At 44.4% G+C, this 23,031-nt stretch overlaps 1 long non-coding RNA gene across 2 annotated transcripts in view; it reads right to left on the reverse strand.

Annotated features, from left to right (window-relative positions):
• The window catches only part of LOC109455555 (uncharacterized), a 34,691-nt gene that overhangs the window by 5,854 nt on the left and 5,806 nt on the right, over positions 1-23,031 (reverse strand). Inside the window, exon 2 of one of the 2 annotated variants that reach the window (XR_012494504.2) lies at positions 1,413-9,293. This is a non-coding gene — a long non-coding RNA (uncharacterized LOC109455555). Of the gene's footprint in view, positions 1-1,412; positions 22,613-23,031 lie in introns of those variants that run through there. The other variant, XR_012494503.2, reaches the window with a different exon arrangement.

Raw genomic sequence — 23,031 nt, forward strand, 5'->3', positions numbered from 1 at the left:
TTTTTTTCCGCTCAACACTATGTTTGTGGAATTTATTCACGCTGACTTATATAGCTGTAGTTTATTCTTTTTTCCTGCTGCATAATATTCTACTACATGACTGTAAGACAATTCGTGTATCTGCTGTTGGTAAATATGTCCAGATTTTTGCTGTATAAACAACGCTGCTGTGGACATTCCAGTAACTTTTCAGTTTTTGCAGATATAGCCAAATTGTTCTCACAATACTGTTGTCAGGAGGCATTCCCAGCAGAAAATGAGCGCCTTGAGCCCACTGTCACTAACACTTGGTATGCCAGATTGAAACAAATATATTTTTTTCCATCTGGTGGGTGTGCAGTGGTAACTCACTGTGATTTTAATTTGCATGTCCTTGATTTTTGTGTCTTCACTGGCCATGGGTTTGAAGCCCGCTTCATCACTGGGGCTATGTGACCCTGGGTACATTACTTAACTTCTGTGTGCCTCAGTTTCCTCACTTGTAAAGTTCCTCTCTAGAGAAACTAACCAGCTTAGACTCTGACACTGGGGCGGGGGGGAGGTCCTCCAAGAAACTGCGGGGTCCTTACCCACAAATCACAAAACTTAAATCAGCGTATTAGTACCCCCCTTTCTTGTCCAAATTATCACGTGCCGGACACTGCACTGGCTGGGGGCTGTGACACAGAGATGGTTAAGGAAAGGCCAGTGACTGCCTGTCCATCTGTTTCCCACCATCCGAAAAGGGGTTCACATCCCTCTCCTGCTGCTCCTCTCCTTTTCTGGCTCTGTGGTTGCGTGAGATACACATGTATAATCTTTGCTGACATATATGTGGGGCTCCGGAAGGAACAGATGTGAGTACAAATGTCCCGCTTACGTGTCCAACCACAGGCCAAGGCACCAAGTGTGACTCTGTCCCTCCATGGAAGGGCCATGGTTCATTCTGACCTTCGGGTCAAGTTCAAACCCCTCAGCACAGCCCGCCCGGACCCTGCCTACATGTCCCCTCTCCTCTCCTGCCACTACCACTCTCCCCAGGTCCGGTCAGTCCAAAGCCCTCCTGCCCCCGCCCGTGTCCTTTCACACTTTTGCTTGGGTCTGCCTCCCCGAGCTGGTCCCCAAGGTGTGGCTCGAGAACCTCTCTCCCGGGGGCCCAGGGAACTGTACTGTCTCCTCTTTTCTCCACAGCACTTTTTCATGATGTGCTGCGGCCCTAGGTGGCAATCATCTGTCAGGTGCCTTCCAGGCGGGACCCGGTGCCCTCTTGGGCAGTGCTGGGGCCCAGCGCAGTGGAAGATCGGGCAGACAAGGGAGCGAACAATAAAGAGAACAGCCCTGCTCTGCCGTCTGCGGCCCTCCCAGGGCTGCTGGATGGCTAGTTACCTTTGGCAGAGATGTTTAGGATGGTAATGTTAAACCTTTCTACTTACCACTAGCAGTGTGAACAGTACGCATGGTGGCTGATGCGTGTGGAGCATGGTGACGCCAGGACAGAGCGCAGGGACATGGAAGAAGCGCTATTTTCAGAGACAGACTGGAGCGGTGGATCCAGACACACAGGTCTGTCTGACCCTGGGGACACGCGGGCCCTCTGGATACCACTGAACAAGCACCCTGCTGAGAACATAAACACAATTGAGCCCCAAAACGACCTATCAGGAAGGAAAGGCAGGTCCCAGTGAGGTGGTGCCAGGGTTTCTCCAGGTGTAAGGAGCCAAGAAAACAGCAACAATGGGCAGCCTACCTTGGGATGGTGGCACGCAAATCACTCAGACACAGCTGGCACCAGCACGGACAATACTGGCTGCAGGAAGGGGTGAGAGTAGCTTTGTGGGGCGCCTCCTGAATGAGGCAGAAATCCATCTAACACCACGTACCCACACCTGCCACGTGCTAGCCCAGTGCGGGCACAGGACAAACACAGACTTGTCCCCGCAGGACTTGCCGGCTTCCTTAGATTCTCCCTGTAGCTGTCAAGTGCATGAAAACACGAGGCATATTATCTTCCTATGTGCAAAGACAACTTGGGAACCTGAACGAGGTCTGAAAGGCGGATGGAGTCAGTATCCAGGGAGCTGGGTGACCTGAAGGATGTCGTGAGCTCATTCGGACTCCCCTGCCTGGGGATGGTGGTGCTCACTCTGGGCCTGGGAAACCTAGCCCAGGCTGCTTTCCAGGCTCCTGCAGAGCTGCCACCCCATGCAGGCGGGTGGTACTGGAGGGGCTCAAGTTCTGGCTGGCTTCCAGGTGAGTGTCTCGGCCATGCCCCTGGAAGCCCCTCAGGAAGGTTTCTCACTGGGGCCTGACAGGTCCCCTCTTCAGAGATCCGTCCCACGGGTTTTCCTGCAGCTGGAACTGAACTTGGTTCTTCTCTGAGCATCGGATGGGACAGTTAACTTGATTTCAGGGGCCAAGTTGTACGAAAAGAAAGGCTCTTTGCTCACCGAGTCCCAGAGTCCACTGAGCGCATGGCCGACGAGGACCAGGGCTCTGGGCATGGTGGTGGGCACGATTCCTGCACTAGCCAGATGGCACATGTGTGCATGTGTGTATACGTGCGTGTGCAGACCTCAGTATGCTCAATGCATCAGTGATGTGAGCCCCTGTAAGTCACAAACTTCTTACTCTGTATGGAAGGGCCCTGGAAGCAGAAAACCTGGGTCACACACTTGCCTTGTGAGGATTTCTCCTCATCAGTCAAATGGGAACAATAATAGTTGCTTCCTGCGATTATTTGGGGATCAAATTAGATGAAGCTCAGGAAGTGGGAGTGGATTTTGAGTTGGTAACGTGCCACCCTTGGTGTGGTCTGAGAGTCCCGTAGTCTCGGAAGCAGCATGATTACAAACAACCTCTTAGGAAGGGCCATCGCTTCCCATCATGAAGGAAATTGCCTCTGTGGACAAGCCACTGTCACAAGGTGGGGTTTTCCCCAAGGAACGAAGGCAGGCTGCCTGGAGCAGGAACTGGAACAGCTCAGGCCTAGGAGAGGAAGGGATGGCCTCCGCTGTGGGGTCCAAGAAGGGGATCCTGGGCAAGGGCTGGCTCTTGGCCGTGGGACATGCCTTGGAGAAGGACGGCACGTGTGTGCGTGAGCCAACAGAGCTGTTGGTGAGAAGCAATGCGGCGAAAGCATGGCTGGGAGGCGTGGAGCTGTGTGGGAAGGCGGCCTGTGGAAGAGGCATGGATGGGTCTGGAAGGCCTAGGACTGCGTGTGGGGAGCGTGGCTCTCTGACAGGGACAGTGGCAGCTGGGAAGGCCATGTGGAGAGCTGTGTTCTAGGTGAAGCTCGGTGGCTCAGTGGACGTAGGATTTGAGGGTGACCAGCCTGGGCACAGGGAGGTAGTTAGAAAGCTGTCGCAAGGTTCCCGCTGGGGCAGGGAGAGTTCGTGGATGAGGTGCCTAGCATGCGTGTCCATTTACATCACGTCCCTGCACGGCGTGAGTGGAGTCTGGCTGTGCCAGCTCCTTATTTAGAAACAGATCTTCCAATCAATGACTCTTGACCTCTAAAAGCATCTGCCCACAGAACCAGTCAATTGCTCCTGGAAGTTTTTTGCTATTTTCATAGCAATGGATATCAGAATTCATTTTGATCAAAGTAGTTCCTTGACTTTTGACTTTCAGAGCAGAAATGAGCCACCATTTAATCAAGAACCTTTTGTTCTGTCAGCTAATATCAAGTAGGGAGCTTCTTTAAAAAGAAACCCTGATTATAGCATCATGAATAACCATGATGGAGAGGAAGTGAAGGAAACAGTCATGGAGGCCAGCTTGCCAGCCCGAGCTCCCCATGCAGCTCAGTGTTTGAGAGGATGGACAAACTACAGGTGAAGGAAAGCAGAATCAGGGACGCATCTTGGAAAACGACACAATCCTGAAAAACAGGCAGAAGACTGTGCTGTGGTTTGTCAGACATTCTAAGGAAAACAAGGTCTTTGAAGTTATTCTTAGAGACAGAAGAACAAAGAAGGGACAGGTCCACTGCTTAGGGGATGATACAGAGTAGAATGACACTAGGAAGCAGAAGTACGCACCTTCCTAGACAGAAAGGCTGCTGCCATTTCTAGTGATTTTGGCAAAGGACAGGCCGTGTCTCCTGGTAAGCTCAGCCCTCTGAGGGCCTGGGGACGGGCACTCTGAAAACTAAGGTGACACAGATAGGGGCAGAGGAACAACCAGTCATGGCACACTCACGTTTCCATGTACACGGACTTCAGTTTCAAGAACTATAGGAATGCTTAACCTTTGGGAGGTAATGCTTTCCTGTGGCTGCTGTAACAGATGATCCCAAACTGGGGGTAGGGAGGACTTAAAACAACAGAAATTTATTCTCTCATAGTCTGGGGGCCAGGACTCCAACATCGAGGTCTTGTCAGGACCTTGCTCCCTCCAAAGACTCCAGGGGAGGGTCCTTCCTGGTCTTTCCCAGCTGCTGGTGACTTCAGGTTCTCCTTGGCTTGTGGCTGCATCACTCCAATCTCTGCCTCCATGTTCACATGGCCTCTTCCGGTGTGTCTGCGTGTCTCTCCTCTGTGTCTCTTTAAGGACACCTGTCATTGGATTTAGGGTCCACCTGGATAATCCAGGATGATCTCACCTACAGATCCTTAATTATATCTGCAAAGACCCTTTTTCCAAATAAGATGACATTTGCAGGTTTCAGGGATCAGGGTATAAACATATCTTCTTTGGGACCACCATTCAGCCCAGTACAGGATCATAAACCACTTTCAGAATCTGAGGAGAGCTAACGAGCCCTGAACTGGGTCAAGTTTTTGTACCAGTGACTTCGGGAGGGAGTGCTCCCAGGAGAAAGGGAGTGCGAGAGCAGGCTAGGGCAGGGGAGCCAAGCTAAACAAGAAAGTCTTAACTCGGTGTGGGCCCATGAGACGGCCCTGCAACATGGACGGCACTACAGAGTTGTTCCCACCTTGAGGCAAGGGGGCAGCCTTTGTACCCCAAGTCAATCTCCCCGGGGGGGGGGGCAGTTATAGCCTCTCTGGCTGGGGGCTCCCTTGGGCCAGGAAAAATCATCACAGAAGGGCGCATCTGCCAGGCAACACTCACAGCAGCTCTGGAAGGTGGGTTACAGGTTCCCACACTTTCTGCAGACTCTAGAAACACACAAACACATACACTTCGATTTCAGGGACTTCACAGGCCCTCAGAAGCCATGGACTGCAGGTTAAGGACCCATGACTGCTAACCTAATACCTCTGGGCTCACATCCTACTTTGCACCTTTTCCTCCTCTCGTAATGACCGGTGAGGTTGGGAGCAGGGTGGAGCACCCTCAGATCAATCCTCTTCTGATGGCCTACCTGCAGAGAGTGTGCATCCTGGCCTGCTCTCTGCCCCAAGGACGGACCTGCCACTGTCCCACCAGGCTGCGGCAAGGTGGGGGAAATGAATCCTAAGGGAATTTGAATTTAAAGGGAAGTCCCTTTGGCCACAGATGTATAACTCTTCTTTCTAATCAGCGTTTCAGTGATAAAGCTGATAGCTTCAGCCCCACCTGTCCAACTCTTGTCACTCTCAAGTAGTTCTGAACTCAGGCAGTGAAGCAAGAGGTTATTTACAAACCTCCTAAGACCCCAAATCATCTTGTAAAAGACAGAGCTGCTGAAAGTATCATCTGTGGACTGGCTGCCAATTCACAGTTATCTGCCTGCTTGCCCCTGATCAACACGTTTCCTTCACTGATCAAACTTGCTACGATAAACGTCAGCTGAGCTCACCAGGACGCACAGTGATGGAGATGACGTGCACTCAGGTGCAAGCTCATCTCCGTGCAGACCAGCCCTTTGAGCAGCACCCATGGGAGCAACTACTGACAAACCTGGGCTGGCTGAACCCAGAGACACTAAGCGATGGGTGGGAGCTCTCGTTTGAAACATGGAGGACAGGATAATGACCACACGTTAAAAAGAAGCAACATTTGACTCCAAATAATGTAACGGTAACAAAAGTTATGAATGGGTAGGTGTTCCGAGCCTTCGCTGCTGCCGCTGGGGGCTGGATCCCGGCATGGAGGGGTTCTGTCTTGGGGAAACAGTGGCTGCCTAGGGAAGGCTCTAGAGGTACCTGTAGGGAAGAAGAGAGAACAAAGTGGATAGAAGGGAGGCGGCTGAAAAAGGAGTCCTGTGGGCTCAATGCAGGAGTGGGTTGATTGGGAATTGAGTAGGGGGCTGGCGTGTTTTGGAGAGCAGCTGCCATTCACAGGTGGAGAAATTAAGCAGAGGACTTCCATGAAGGGTCCCTCACTTTCACGGGCTCCCTGGATGGTCCTACAATGTGTTCATGCTCTTGTAAAGTTTGAAAAATTAAGCTATTTCACCACAAATGGTTAAGACCACTGTCTCTTTCTGCTCCATTTCCACTGTCACCCTTCTTCTGTTAAATAGTTGCATTAAGTTTGGGTTTAGCAGGCTACATTGACGCAATTGTCGCTTCTCTGTGTGGTCAACGTGTCGCAAGCTTGCCCAGCGAGTCAAGGGCCAGCAGTTTTAAGCTGTGAACGTGTCCTACTGTGCCTGGCAATGGAAAGATGTGTGAGCGGGGAAGAAGCCGGGTCAGAAGTACCTGAAGCCAGGAGTGGGTGGCGAAGTCTTCCAGTTACCAGAGGTGAGAGACGCAAACAGAGGGTTCCGTTGTCACCCATGCAGAAGGTCTCTTCTGTTAGGAAAAGACTCATTGACGCAGTGAGCATGATTCTAAGCACATCACACATCTTTTTTTATTTTTTGATAGGAATTACATGAAATAGACTTGATCAGACTTCCTGGGTCCTATGCAAGAACCAGCAGCAATACTGCAAACAGCCAAGTGCATCTGTGTATGAAGCCACGTGTTTTCTACATCCCTGTCTAATGGAGCGCAAATTTGAGCGTCTGATGCATTTTAGCAAAACTGTTCCAGAAGCAGCAAAACAGGCTCAGAAATAAGTGTTCCTGTGATGGCGTGCCCACCATTTCCATCAATTAGTGGAAGTGGACATATGAAGTATAAGAACATTTGGTTACAGCAACGTGACACAATACAACACAGCGACCGAACCCATTTGGATTATTTGTCTGAATTTCAGATTAATTTCGTATATTCTTTCCGAATATACGAACAATCAGATGACAGTGCTGATCTTTTGATCACACCAAAATTCAAATAGATGAGAAGGAGGTGATCCAACGGGAGTGCAACACAAAGTGAAAGAAAGGAGATGAACAGAAAGTTCAAAACATTAAAAATTATCATTACATCACAACACACTAAAAATTCTTATTGTCAAAATCATGAAGACAAGGAAAAGAATCATGGCAACCAAGAAAAATACATAATGAAACTTAAAACAATAGAAATAAAGAAGATTATGAGAATCAGCACACTCCCAGACATGAAACCAAAAAGCATTAGAAACAATGAAGAAGTTCGTACATTCCACAGGAGCTACAGGAGCTCAGCAGCAGCCTCTTTTGAATGAATTTGCTGACTTCCATAAATACGATCATCTTTCATCGTGGCCTGTTACAATGAGCAACCCTGCGTTTTAATTGGGCAGTTATGCCTTTTAATTTCCAAAAGCTCTTCTTTACACCTAGGTGTCTGACCTGAGCAGTTATGTGGGGGGTGGTGCTGTCATTTATGGAGATGCAAAGGACTGGGGAAGAATAAATTCAGAGGTAGAAATCAAGAGTTCTGATTGATGGAAGGAGAACTGGCAGCACTATTGAATTATAGGCCGTTTATACAGTTCTAGGTTGTCAGATAGCGCACCAGCTCTCTATGCCTCTCATTATCTTTTGTGTTAATACTTCTGCTATCTTCTTTTTTTTTTTTTTTTTTTTTTTTTAAAGATTTTATTGGGGAAGGGGAACAGGACTTTATTGGGGGAACAGTGTGTACTTTCAGGACTTTTTTCCAAGTCGTTTGTCCTTTCAATCTTAGTTGTGGAGGGTGCCGTTCAGCTACAAGTTGTTGTCCTTTCAGTCTTAGTTGTGGAGGGCGCAGCTCAGCTCCAGGTCCAGTTGCCGTTTTCTAGTTGCAGGGGGCACAGCCCACCACCCCTTGCGGGAGTTGAACCGGCAATCTTGTGGTTGAGAGGACGCATTCCAACCAACTGAGCCATCCGGGAGCTCAGCGGCAGCTCAGCTCAAGGTGCCGTGTTCAATCTTAGTTGCACAGGGTGCTGCCCACCATCCCTTGTGGGAGTCGAGGAATCAAACTGGCAACCTTGTGGTTGAGAGGATGCGCTCCAACCAAGTGAGCCATCCTGGAGCTCAGCGGCAGCTCAGCTCAAGGTGCCATGTTCAAGTTGCAGGGGGCACTGCCCACCATCCCTTGCGGGACTCGAGGAGTTGAACCAGCAACCTTGTGGTTGAGAGCCCACTGGCTCTCATTCTATGTGGGAATAGAACCAGCAGCCTTTGGAGTTAGGAGCATGGAGCTCTAACCACCTAAGCCATCGGGCCGGCCCCCTACTTCTGCTGTCTTAAAAGCTATCTTTGAAAGACGTGGAACTATCCTGCTTAGGTCTCCCTTCAGGGAAGGACTAGTGCCCAGATGCAAGGAGAGTGCTATCTCCTTCAGGGTCCATCTCAGCTTTCACACAGGTCATGCCCTTTTCGGGGCATCTCCAGCCAATAACTGACAGGCGTGGTAGCCAAGCGCACTCTCTTTCCTAGGAAGACCCCAGTGAATGACTGAACCACATAGCAGCACAGGGGTCTGGCCGCTTTCCTGACGCAGGATGCCTGTCTAGCAATCTGTACTCTGGAAATCCCTGTTGAACTGGCTGAGACTTTGCCAGGTCTGCACTGTCATCTGATGGCAGCCTCTTTCCTTCACAGGTGTTAGGCTTTAATAAACCTTTTGTACTCTTAACTCCCATCTCATAACCTGCTTCCCAGAGAACCCAACTTGTGGCACTGTCTACTAGAGACCAAAATACAATTTGGTCCCAGTTTTCAGCTCTGTGCCATGTAGTAGTAAGATGATAGGAAAGATGAACTTGGAGTGTGTATTAGTCAGATACTGACCCGGTAATGCTGGGTAACAGCAACCACAGCAGCTTAGAAGTATAAGACGAGAAGCATTTATTTCTTACCCATGCATAGGCGAGTCAGCTAGGGCAGCTCTGCTTCTGGCCACAGCTCTGTGGGGCAGCTCACCCCCTACAGCCATCACTGGGAAGCTGTTTTCCTGGTGGATCACCGGAGTGTAAGAGCAAGCCCAAACACCCACACACAAGCACATTCCAGCCTCTGTTCACATCATGTACCCTAGCACTGACCAAAGCAAGTCACGTGGCCAAATCTGAAATGAAGGGGTAAAGAAAAACTTGACCACCTTGAGACCATGCCAGGGTTTGGATGCATACAATTCACCTGTAGTTATTTCACCGATAACGGTTCTATTGGGTTGGTGACAGACTTGACATAACCATGGTCAGCTCACATTTCCAGGTTGCACATCCATTCTGCAAGAAAGCTAATCTCACTTGCAGGGTTTTCTTCGGGTTCCGGGCATATTAGGGAGATCTGGATAACAGGATCTCCGGGGCAGTCCTGAAGAGGACTCCAGCTAAAATGTTCTCTGTACCTGCAAAGGCGAAATCTAGTGCTCCTCTATTAGCAATGTCATACAAAGCTCAAGAATGCTTCTCTGTTCACTGAAATCTGATTAACAGTTTTGGTGGAATATACACCATGAGTCTGTATTGTTGTTAGTTATTTCAGAACACTGTAACTACTTTATTGAGGTCCGTTTGACTAGAAAGCACTGTACTTATTTAACGTATGCAACTTGACATGTGTTTCAGGATCCGGATGGACATTTTTCTAATGGTAGGCGCGGCTTAGTTCAGTATGAAAAATGTAGACCTCTAAACTCTCATCTTCTAATTTTCCTGAGTCTGATCACTGCACGATCACAAACTCCTTCTTGAACCTCTGTTTTCCACGTTGATAGGATTATCAGAATGTAGCAGAAGTTGTTATTGCCTTCACAGTTCTTAGCACAACCTAAAATTATTTTTCAAGTAATTTTCAAAATAATATAGAATTTAAAAATACAATTGTTCTAAAAAGCTTATAATGAAAAGTAACAGTCCGCCGCCCATTCACTGCCCCTTCTTCCCCTCTACACCCAGGCAATTACTTTCAACTCTTTTAGCGGTTTCCAATCATAGGCCTGTACAGCTATTTTTAAAATTTCCCATAGGTACTATTGAGTTCTTGTTATGACAGATGAAGATTTAGCTCCTTTACCACCAACAACCCCTGCTTCTGCTTCCCCATCCTATCATTAGAGTTCACGATAAACCTTGGTTAAATGAATAGTTTTTACATTATTAAGGATATGAAAGAACAGCTCAATGATGAGCCAAGAAGCAAGAAGTGTGCCATTACGTGCCCCCCACTCTGGATAACTATTCGTTATTCTGTTAATAATTGCCTTGTATTTATCTGTTTGCATTTTGTTTCAGAATTCTTTTCCCTAAAGTCTCTATCAGATCCTTCAAATACCTAACAGTATAACATTTTCAATACAACTTAAGTGCAGCAGGTCCCCTGTTAACTTCCTGGAGTCCTCCCCCCTGCAGCCTTGACCTTCTGCGTCAGCCTCGGCCTGTTCAGAGCCTGGGACTCCTTTCCCCACTTTGCTCCATTAGAATCCTTGTTTCCTAGGTCCCACGTCTTCCTCTTTCTCGGTTCAGCCTCTAGTTTTGCACAAGCGCATTCTCAAGGGGACATGACAAACACTGGCGAGGATGCTGCTGGTGTGCCTGCTGGTGCAGCTGTTCTGAAGAGCCATCTGGCGGTTTCAATCAAATGAGCACATGAGCACGGGGACCCAGCAATCTGCTCCAGAGCACATACCCAAGGGAAGGCGCATGTGGGCCCCTAAAAGGACAAGTATGAGGGTGATCACCGTGACGCTGCCTTTGTATTTGTGTGCGTAAAGCCTTCTGATTTCTGGAGAGAACTTTATACTTTATCACTTCACTAAATTCTCTTAATAGCAGTGTTTTTAGTTGATTCTCTTGGGTTTTCTAAGTATTTGATCATATCATCAACAAATAGAAGTTTTACTTCCTGTTTTCTAATTTTTATACATCTAATTTCTTCTTCTTGTCTGATTGCTTTGGTTAATACCTCCAGTACAATGTTAAGTGGTATTAGAGACAATGGACATTCTTGTCTTGTCCTGACTTTAGCAGGGCTTTGTGCATTCATTTCATTTATTTTTTATTAGACAGTTGGATTTCTTTTTCACTTTTTCATTGAGGTATAATTTACATAAACTACGAAAATCCTAAGAGTAGAGCTTGATAATTTTACATATGCACACATCCAGAGCAAAATATAGAATCTCCAGTACCCCAGAAGGTTCCCTATGTTCCCTCTCAATCATTATCTCCCTCAAAGATAATCACTAGCCTGACATCATTGATTAGTTCTGTTTTCGAACTTCACATAAATGGAATTATATAGTAAGTTCTCTTGTGTCTGGCTACTTCCACTCAGCATTATGTCTGTAGGATTTGCCTATGTTATTGTGTGTAGCAGTAGTTATTTTTCACTGACATGTACTATTCCACAGAATTGTATGCATGTACCACAACCTATTTAACGGTTCCACTGCTGGTAGAAATTTGGACTATTTCCAGGTTTTGGCTTTGGCTCTTATAAATAAAGCTATTATGAACACTTTTGTACACATTTTTTTTTTTATGAACATAGTACGCATTTCAGTTAGATATATACCCAGGAGAGGAACTGCGAGGCCACAGGGTGTGTGTGTTAAGCTCATAAACATGCTTAGTTTTAGATACTGCAGAACCATTTTCCAAAGTGGTTTTACAGGTTTACACTTTGAGTCGCTCCATTACATCACCAACACTTAGTTTTCCAGTCCTTTTAATTTTAGTGATCTAGTGGGAATGTAAGGGTGCTTTTATTTTGTATTTCCCTGAGGAGTGATGACATTGAACACCTTTTCATATGAATATTGGCCACTGGAATGTTATCTTTTGTGAAGTGTCTATTCAAGTCTTGCCCATTTAAAACATGCATTGTCTTTTTCTTGTTGATTTGCTCTGTGCATTTAAATTTTTCATAGATATTGTAAAATTATACTCCAAAAAGTTGACATCAATTTGCATTCTTACCAAAATTTATGAAGAAGCTAGTTTTGCCACACACTTTCCAACGGTGGATATTATCTAACTTTTTAATGTTTGCCAGTACAGCAGGGGTCAAATGATATTTCTTTATTACTACATTTTTAACTTTCATTTTAAAAGTGTGGAATGATTCATACACACATATATATGTGCACAAGAGTGTATGTAAGTTACATACATATGATTAAAAGAATGGAATAAAACCAATACCACTGTACCCGTCACTCAGCTTAAGAAACAGAACATTGTCAAATCTTAGAAGTGCCTGCATGCCTCTCTCTCAGGCAGCTACTGTGTCTTTTATGTCATCATTTTGTATTAGCTGTGGGGTGTGGGAGGGACAAAGTGCCGTAACAAAGACATTCAACATTGTACTAAAAAATGAACTTTTTCCCTCATGTCTAGTCTGCTGTGAACCGTCCAGTTGGTGGGGTAGCTCTAGCTCTACATGGTCACTCTGGGAACCTGACTTGTTTTCCACGGTCACTAGGGCATTTCACTGTCTGTGTGGTTGAAGCTGCATCACTGGCCAGGAATAGGAAAGGCCCCCTAAAGTCTGAGACCCAGACTCAGAAGCAGCCATCCCTCCTACTCAGGCTCCACAAGCAAGACCTTAGGCACGTGGCCATACTTAACCTCAGGGGAGGTAAGAACTGCAGTCCAACGGGGCAGTCATGTGCCCAATCACAACTGTTTCCATGGGGAAGGGCAGAATGGGTTTTGTTTTCCCTTGCTTTCCTTTGTGGTTTGCCACCTTGGTGTGTACTTCTCAACAGTATCTGCCAGTAAATAAAACAAAACAAAAACACAATGGTAAGCACCTGCCTACCTGTATAAGAAAAGGGCAGTATTGCTACTATCTGATTGGCGGTTGCCAGGAAAACAAACTCAGCACAGGTTGTACGTCACTCTGGCTTCAGTTTCCCTAATTGCTTACAGGAGCCCCTCTGGGCAAGATCACTGGGCAATTGTGCAGAAGACAGTTCATGCAGCAGGTCCAGTACTGGACTCCCCAGAAAGGCCCACCTGCAAGGCTGGCCGTAGTGTTGCATCTGGGCATTTGATTTCAGGTGGGCTCCCGCCATTCCCTGAGTGGTAAGAGTAGATTAAATGTGCAGACGATAAGGTTTATGTTGAACACCTGCTTTCCTTCTGAGACTCTGGAAGTTTGGTAAGTGCTAGGCAGAGGGTGCCATGAGCAGCCTCCAATAAACAGCCTGGGTGCAGTCTCTACTGAGCTTCCCTGGTTGACACACTTCACATGTGCTGTCACAAATTTGATGTGACCTGTATGACTCCACCTGAGGAGGACTCCTGGCTCACGGCTGATTTCCTCTAGACTCTGCCTATCACCTTGTTCCTTTGCTGATTTTGCTGTGTGACCTTTCACTACAAAAAGCAAAGTCTTGAGTACAACTATCTGCTGAGTTCTGAGTTCTCCAGGCGAATCACCAAACCTGGGGGGGTCTTGAGAAACCTTACACAACAAGGTTGTGAAAGTATGCTGGGAAATGCAGGGGTCACCACAGTGGGGGCATCTGGATGGAATGCAGTGTGGATCAGGTTCAGCATGAGTGGGACTTGCTGCATCTTCTGCTTCTTATATTATCTTGTCCTACCTCCTGCTCTCAGGAGTCAGTCAGAGCAGAATATTTCCGTGAATGCTCTCTGTTAATTCAGGTGCAGGGGATGGAAGGGAAGGCAGGAAATTCATTAGCACACGGTCCAGGAACTAAGTTCAGATGAGAATCTGGGCCAGGATAACCAGGGCAGTCTGTTCTTAGCAAATGGTATTACATGGCCGTGGGCATCGGTGACCACTCAAATCTGAATTGGCTGCCGCCATCTAATGCTCTAATGCAGATGTTATCCTGGGCTCTTCTCACCATCTTCCTAGGGGTTCTCCATCTCTCCCCAGCATTAGACTTCCTACTTCTGGTACTGTTGGCCTGTATAGGAAGTAGGAGGTTACTCTCTTGTTTTGGTGGAACATCTCTCATAGCTTCCTGAGCAAGAGTACATGGAGGGTAAATTGCTTGAGGCCTTGCCTGTCCAAAAACGTCTTTCTTCTACCCCCACCTCTTGACTGACATTTTGCATAGGTTACTTATAGGCTGGAAGAAGCTGTTGCTCAGAATTTTGAAAGTATTGTTTTCTTTCATTCAATCGATTTTTATTGAGAACCTAATACAGGCCCGGCACTGCCTCTAAGCCCTTGGGATACATCAGTGAAGAACAAGACTAAGATACATAGAGACAAAGAGCTTACATTCCAGCTTGTGTTCTAGGTCTTGATGTCGCTGCTGAGAAGTCTGGAGCCATTCTGGTTTCTGATCCTTAGTGCGACCTTTTCTCTCTCTGCAAGCTTGTAGGATCTTGTCTATTTCAAGTGTTCAAAAACTGCACGATGTTGTGCCTTGTACGGGTTTACTTTTATCCATTTTGTTGGGTACTCAGTGGGCTCATTTACTCTATAAACTTACATCTGTCAGTTCTGGACATTTTTCTTGACTATTCTGTGGGTGATTTCCTCCTCCCTTTGGATGCTGGACCACTCAGGGTGGTCCTTTCTTACCTATTATTCTCCTGTGATTCGTCTTGTTGCTCCTTCTGGAGATTTTCTCACTTTTCCACCCCTTCTAGTATTTTAATTCCTGCTATCATGGTTTTAATATCCAAGAGGTCTTTTTTATTTTCTCAAGTTTCTTATAAAACATGTCATCCTGATTCCATTTCATGGATGCAGTATCCACTTATCTGTCAATATCAGCATTTGTTTAAAATTTTTCATCTCTTTGCATAGCTTTTCTCCAACATTGCTTTTCCCCCATTTATTTGTTTTGATCTCTAAACTCATTTAGAGGCTTTTCTCAGATGTGTGGGTAATCCTTGGTTGTCTGCTTATGACTAAGAGAAGGGAACTAAAAAGCTGTTTGGAAGATCTGAGCACATGGTTTTTGAGGACTTTTAAACCTTGGGGTTCACTGTAGGGTAATCTACGTGGACCATCTGTTGGGGAACCTCTTCTGGCTATATCTTGGGAATTGTCAGACTCTCCAGAAAAGAATCTTCTAAAATTTCTGCACGGAGAGTATGGGTTTGGTTGTCAGCGTTCTGGGAACCTAGGGCGGAGAAAAGGATGACCATCCCAGCATTCAGTAATCACATGCACACTTAATCCCCATTTTCAAATATCACTAACGACCTTAGTTTGGCTTAGTAGCCCTGTACAGAAACTTTTTGTTTTGCCTTTTCCAGAGAATAAACTTTCAGACTTCTGCTAGGATGGGGAATCTGGATTTGCAAGGACACACGTAGGATAAACTCCAAGAAGTGGGACTGCTGGATCTACACACATTTTAGATTTGTACTAGTTACTGCCAACTCATTCTCTATGGAGCTTGTATGCATTTACAGCAGCAGCAATATATGAGTACCTGTTTCCTCAGATCTCATAAACAGTTAGTTATCAAACTTTCTGACTGAAATAAGGTGGAAAACATTTTATCTATGCTATTTGACTATACATTTTTCTTAAGTTTGAGATTGAGCATCTTTTCATGGTTGAGAGATATGTTTCCATTTTTCTCCAAGTGTTTGCTCACATCCTTTGCCTACTGGATTGTTAGTTTTTCTTTAATTTCTAGGACCTCTTGACTTTTTCCAGTTTCTTATTTGTTGATTTTGCTTATGGCAATTTATCAGAAGACATTTTTATTTTAAAAAACAAACACTTTTATTTTCTATGCAAAGGTGATTCAGAGAATTTATAAAGGCGGGAGAGGGGCAGCGAGAAGGGAGCATCCAATGTTGCATGGGGCCACACAGCCAGGGAGCAGAGCCAGGGCCCCCCCACCCACAGGCTGCCAGCTGGGCTTTCTGCTTTCCCTGACAGGAGGTGGCTGACTGGGCCACAAACTTCCACTGTGCCCGCTCTTCCCTTGGTGCCCAGTTAGCGGGGCTTTGGGCATAGCCTGAGTTCCACCACATCTGCGTTTGGGAGTGTTAGAAACAGGGGAGCAGAAGTAGAAGAAAATTGCCTGTGCTGAAACATACATTTCCTTGTTTTTCTTTTTTGTTTTGTTTTGGAGGAAGAGGTCCCTTCCCAGGCTGGGGAGGGGCCAAAATGCCATCATGGTTATAGGGACGACAGTGTCTACAAGTAATAAGGGGGGACACTTCTTAATGTGGTCAAATTTCTTCCATGGCTTGAGTCTTGAGTACCACTGAGAAACACCTTCTATAGTCTGAGATTAAAAATGTCTTCCCTTACTGCTTCTATTATTTTTTCATTTTTACCATCTTTCATCCATTTGGAATTTCTTTCCCCAGATTGTTACCCAGTCCTAATCCTATTTACTAAATATTCAATTTTTACTTACAGAGTTTAAGTAACAAAATTCTTAAAAGTACATTTGGCCTTATTTCCAGATTCTTGTTCTGCTGACCTGTCTATCCTTGTGCCTGTACTACACTATTTTATTTTAATTTTGTCGTATCTTTTCATATATTTTTTAAAAATTTTATATTGGGGAACAGGGTGTTTCTCCAGGGCCCATCAGCTCCAAGTTGCTGTCCTTCAATCTAGTTGTGGAGGGCGCAGCTCAGCTCCAAGTCCGGTCGCCGTTTTCAATCTTAGTTGCAGGGGCGGCAGCCCAGCATCCCATGCGGGAATTGAACCCGCAGCCTTGTTGTTGAGAGCTCGCGCTCTAACCACTGAGCCGTCCGGCTGCCCCTCCGGCAGCTCAGTGTCACCTCGTTGTCTTCAGTCCAGTTGTGGAGGGTGCAGCTCACTGGCCCATGTGGGAATGGAACTGGCAACCCCGCTGTTTAGAGCTCGCGCTCTAACCAACTGAACCATCCGCTGCCCCACATCTTTTAATATTTGATAGAGCCGATTCTCCGTTTATTTTTCTTTTAGAATGTTCATGGTTCTTCTTGTTTGATTTTTACTTTTTCCACTTTAACTCTGAAATCATTTTCTCTAATTTCCAAACATGGTTTAGTATTTAATGGAATCAAATTAAATTCATCGATTAGGAAGAACTCATACCTTTATGATGTCGAGTCTTTCAAGACCACGCTATGCCTTTCCACTTGTTTAATTGTTCTGAATCCTTCTGTTGTGTTTTTAAACTTTTTACCACAAAGTTCTTGCAGTTCTTATGAGTATATCCCTAGGTGTTTTTCTGTTATTCATAGCTCCTGCAAATGGAGACTCTCATATACTTGTTTATCTGCTAACTAGTTGTGGCTTATATGTATAAAATATATTGGCTTCTGTAATTTTGTACCTAGTTACCTTACTGAATTCTCTTATTGTTTCTAATAGTTTTTCTGTTCATTCTCTTGCATTTTCCAAGGAAACAATATCATTTGCAAATAATGACAACTTTACTTTTTCCAATTTGCATATTTTTCAGATCTATCATAGAATTCACCTGATTACCTATAGCATCTATATTAGTTTCTTAGGGCTGCTATAACAAATTTCCACAAATGATGTGACTTTAAACAACAGACATTTATTCTCTCAGTTCTGGAAGCGAGAAATCTGAAATCAAGGCACGGGCAAAGCCACGCTCTGTCTGAAACTTGTAGGGCAGACCCCTTCTTTCCCTCTTCCTAGCTTCTGGTGGTGGCTGGCGACTCTGGGTGTTCCTGGCTTGCACCTGCAGCTTCTAACTCACATGATGCTCTCCTCATAAGTGTGTATCTTTCTTCTTATAAAGACACCAGCCATGTTGGATTAGGGCTCACCCTATGACGTCATGTTAATTTGAGTACATTTGTAGAGACTGTATTTCCAAATACGATCACATGTACAGGTTCCAGGGGTCAGAATTTTAACATATCTCTTGGGGAACACAAGTTAATCTGTAACAGCATTGAACTGTTTTACTCTTCTTTATGCATCTTGAAGATTATAATTTATAGCAGGAATCCATGGGAGTTGTTGAGGAAGTGTTTATGAAACCCTTAAAGTTGTATGTAAAATGCAGTATGTGAATGCATTTGGGTTGGGGAATGGGGCTCAAAGGTTTCATGGGGTTTTCAAAGGGGTCAGTTACCCACTAAAAACTTAAAGAATTGCTTGTTCAGACCAAAAAGATAATAAGCATTACATTATTAAATCAAGCTCAAAAAGAACAATTGTAGGCCTATTAGCCTTATTAGAATATGGGTGATTATGGAAGTCACCTACATTTAATGACTTTTGTTTGATTATCATGTATTTATACGGCGTATTTCCATTTACAAAGAGCTTTCATATACATTTTGTCTTTTGAGACTTTTCATGTACATAAGAGGTACGTAGTACTTTAATCTTAGGCACAAGAAAATAGATTCAGAGAGGTTACTGTCTAAAGTGAAAAAGTAATGAAGTCAGTTCTCAAATGCAGGACTTAAAATCCCCGATACGTGCATGTTTTCAGAAATAGATCATATTATACACACTCATCTGCAACTTATTGCTTTTCATTTAATGTATTTTGGACAGCATTCCATGTCAGTAATATGGGTTTATGTATTTATTTAACATCTGCAGTGTACTGCATTTCTATAATTTATTGATCCAGTTCCTTATTGATGTATAGTTAGGTATTTTCCAATGTCTCACTATTAAGGACAATGCTTCAGTGAGAATCCTTATGTACATACACTTTGTCCCTTTCTAAGGGCAGATTCCCAGGATTGGAGTTGTTGGGTCAAATTATGGAACTACAATAAATACTTTGACAGTAATGATCAAGTTGCCCTCCGAAGATCAATTTACATTCCGATCAGTGGGGAAGACAAAAATGCCTGTTTCTCAATACTTTTGCCAACACAAAAATCTGTGGCAACAGTATTATCAATTTTATATTAATAATTGATATTTTCAAAGTGATAGTAAATTTTTTTGCTTTAATTAGCATGTCTTTCATTATTAGAAAAGTTGAGTATCTTGCAGTGGGAAAATTCTTCCTCGGCATGACAGGAAACTCAGAGGCCATAAACAAAAGGTCTGATTAATGCAGCTTGTGTGAATTGCTTATGTTTTTTGTGAATTACTGGGTTATTTTTCCTTTCTAATTGATTTAGAGGAGCATTTTTATTTTTAGGGATATTACTTCCTTGCCACATGTGTTATAAATATTTTTTCCAAGTTTGTTGTCTTTTTAAATGGTGTTTTATGCCGGGCAAGATATAGAGTAAAAATATCCCACGGCTCCTGAGTTTTGGGCTATGTTTAGAAAAGCCTTCTCCATTTCAAGATTACAAATATACTTATTCAAGTAGTTTCTTTTTTGGACTCTTATGGTTAATTTTTATATTTAAATCTTTGATCCATCTGGAGTTTATTTTGGAATGAGGAGGAAGGAGTCTATATTTATTTTATTATAAATGGCTAATTGTTTCATACTTTTTATCAAATTAACCCTGCTATCTTTAGCATATGTCCATTTTTAGTGGGGTCTAATTCTGTACTCCATCATATTCCACTGATATTTTAATTACAGAGATTTTATAATACATATCAATATTTGGGAGACAAGTCATCCTCCAACATTACTTCTCTTTTTCAGAATTTTCCATAGTGATTCTTAAATATTTATTCTTCCAAATGAAATTTAGATGAATTACAACAAGTTCTTTTTTTCCTGGATACATTTATATTGCAATATGATTGCTATCGTAGCAGTAACTAACATTTGTCACATAACATAATCATTTTTTCTAGTGGAAGGAACAATTAAGATCTATTCTCTTAGCAGGTTTAATGTTTCTAACACAGTTTTGTTGTCTATAATCATTGTACTGTGTATTAGGTCTCCAGGACTTATTTATTTACTAGTTGCAACTACATACTGTTAAATAACATCTCTCCTATTGCCCCAGATGCGGTAACCACCATTCCACACTACTTTTTTGAGTTCAGTTCTTTTTAGAGTCCACCTATTAAGAGATATCACACAGTACTTGTCTTTCTCTGACTGCTCACTAATTTCAACAAGTTCTAAGAAAATTCCGTTGATTTAGACTTGGATTGCCCTGTTTATACATTACTTCAGAAAGAACTGGCATTTTTTACAATGCTGAGTCTTCTTACTCAAGAACAAGGTCTTTTCATTTAGTTATTTTATTTAATTTCTTCATAGAGTTTTATAGCATTGTTCAAGTAGTTTCTGAAAACTAAGTATATTCAGGGACATTGTGCAGCTCATCCCAGTGGGCACCATTCACACTGCAGTGCACGAGAGTGAAGGCTCCTGCTTCTCTGTGTGATGGATACTGGCAACCGTAAGCTCAGTCCTAGCTCTTCTTTTGTTATTATGAGTGTGATATTTTCTTTTGTTATATTTAGTTACTATTTTCACAAGAGAAAGTTAATATTTGAATATTAATTTTATAACCTCCTACCCCCTTATGCTATCATATTGTTTCTTAAGAGTGTTTCAGTTGATCCTCTTAGGTTTCCAACATATACTTATAAATTATTATTTCACCTTGAACTTCCACTTGCTGCACTGGCTGGCACTTCCAACACTATATTAAATGCTGCAGCCATGAGAGAACTCAAGTCATGGCTTTAGACCTTAAATCCAGTGCTCTGTTTTGGGTACATGTTCAATCCATTCAACAGTGACTGAGCACCAATTACCTATAAAGCATTGTTCTATGTGAGAAAGATACAGTCAAGAGAAAAACAAATTGCTCAGTGTCCAAATTCATAATCTTTTCTCATCCCAATAAACAGATCTAGAGCCACAATAAATATCCAGTTGAGAATTCTTATGCTGTTAAAACCTCACCAGCAAATTCAATATTCTATCCCACTAAACTGAAATGTGACCCTAAATAAAGATTAGGACAGTTTTGTTTTTTGGGGAGAGGGAATTGTAATGAGCTGGGACTAAGGACACTGAACAATGGGCATGCTAAGTACTTACCTGAGAGCCAAATACATAAAGCAAGGGGTGGAGCCCCCCAACCCCCAAAAGCTGAAGCAGCGCTATCTGTAAGCAAGATGCTGTGACCTTACAGCAGAGGTTGACCTCAGGGGTAAGGTATGAGAAAGGAAAGCAGGAACGAGCATGTTTTCAAGTATGTGGGCAGCAATCATGCGGTGCTAACAATCTGGTGCGATGAGGCAGCGATGTAACCCGTGCCATAGTAAAGTTAAGTATTAACGCTAAGTGCTCAAAGCTCGTGGTGATTCTCAGAGGAGGGGAGCCAGTCACCGGGTAGGTGTACGCTGAGCACCTACTGAAGGTCCGGCCCCAGTACAGAAACAAAATGCCGAACAGAAAAGACAGGATCCTGTTTTCAGAGCTTACAGTCCACTGGGGGAGGCACGTGCTACTTGGGTACACATAGTACTACGCGTGGATATGTAATGACTACATTAGAAATTGTGGTAAGTGCTATGAAGGAAATAATGCTGAGAAAACAATAGTGACATCGTTTAGATCTCACCGTGTTTGGGGAAGCCTCTCTGAGAAAGCAGCCTTGGAGTTGAAACGTGAGGGATCAACAGGCAGAGAAATGAGCACACCAAGCAGAGGTGACTGTCTGGTTAAGGTTCAAAGGACGAGGCAGTGTTCTATCCCCTCCGATGAACAGAGCGGGAAAGAGACTCGAGCTTATTATGCAAAGGCACGAAGGCCCAGGTGTGACAGGTATGAGGAACTGCAAGTCGTACAGCTCAGGAAGGGGGCATGTGGAAATGGAAAGAGAGAGGAAAAAAGATAAAAATACGAGGAAGATGGAAAAGGAGAAAAGGAGAAATTCCTTTCCGTGTGTGTTGAGCACTTACCACGTGCTTCCCGATGTGTGAGGGGATTCTCCTAATTCTGAAGAGTAGAAAGAATGGTTCCTCCCTTGTGAACTCAGAGCCTACCTGGGCTGGTAACAGAAACTTTTTCCTTCTAAGAGAATCTCCTGGAGACTCCTCCCTACCCTGTCCTAGACTAGATCTTTTTAATTGAAGCTTGTTTTTACTTTTCCCAGTAGTAACTCCTAGTGAATTTTTACGTTAACACATGCATCTCGCTTCCTGTCGCAGGTCCCCACACTGCTTCACAGAAGCCTATGCTAGAAGTCACCCAGCTTTACTGCAGTGTTGACCAGGCAGGCTTTCCAGAGAAAGCAAAGCACTGTGCTTCTCATGGTGAAAGCAGCATGACAGTTTTTCTTTACACACCGCACACCAACTCCTTTCCTCAATCTCCTTACTCCCTTTCCTGTGTAAGGTTCTCAGAATCGAAGTCAGAAATTGGGCGGAGGCTTAAGCTGGAGCGTCCCCGCCGTAACCTCCAAGGAGAGAACCCACAGGATTCACTGGGCTGCTTGAACAGGCTGTCATTGAGCCGCTAACTGGAGGTTAACAACGAAAAACAAAGCCAGCACAAGTTCTGTCTAGAAAAAGAGCTGTCCTAATTCGGGTGCAGTTCAACTGGTCCTGCGTCTGCGAGTGACAGAATGTCATGGCCTGTGACAATGGATTCTCTCATTTTCTTCCTTCATTACGATGGTTTGGAACCCACACTTCTGTCTTATCCCTCGAGTCTAGTACAATTAAAACAGCACAAATGCATTGTGTTTCTAGGAGGGTGTGGGACACAGATGAGTCTTCTTAAGGCTGGGACCCGAGGGATGGGGCAGTAGATAGAGGTGTTCTGCTTTCAATTGGAGAAAAAGAGCAATTCTATTGACAACCACTAGCGCCACTGCCACACTCTGAGGCTGAACTGCCCACCGTTTCCCCGCTGCTGCCACTGTTCCTTGCTCAGTTTGTCTACATGGCATGGGGAGAGGCAGTGTGGGAGTTTGTCCCGGGGACCTGATAAGTCACTGCTGAGCAGTGTCCTAGAGGAGACC

The sequence above is a fragment of the Rhinolophus sinicus genome, chromosome 3 (genome assembly GCF_057876585.1).
Source record: "Rhinolophus sinicus isolate RSI-liver-muscle chromosome 3, RSI-T2T, whole genome shotgun sequence".
NCBI classification, from domain to species: domain Eukaryota; kingdom Metazoa; phylum Chordata; class Mammalia; order Chiroptera; family Rhinolophidae; genus Rhinolophus; species Rhinolophus sinicus.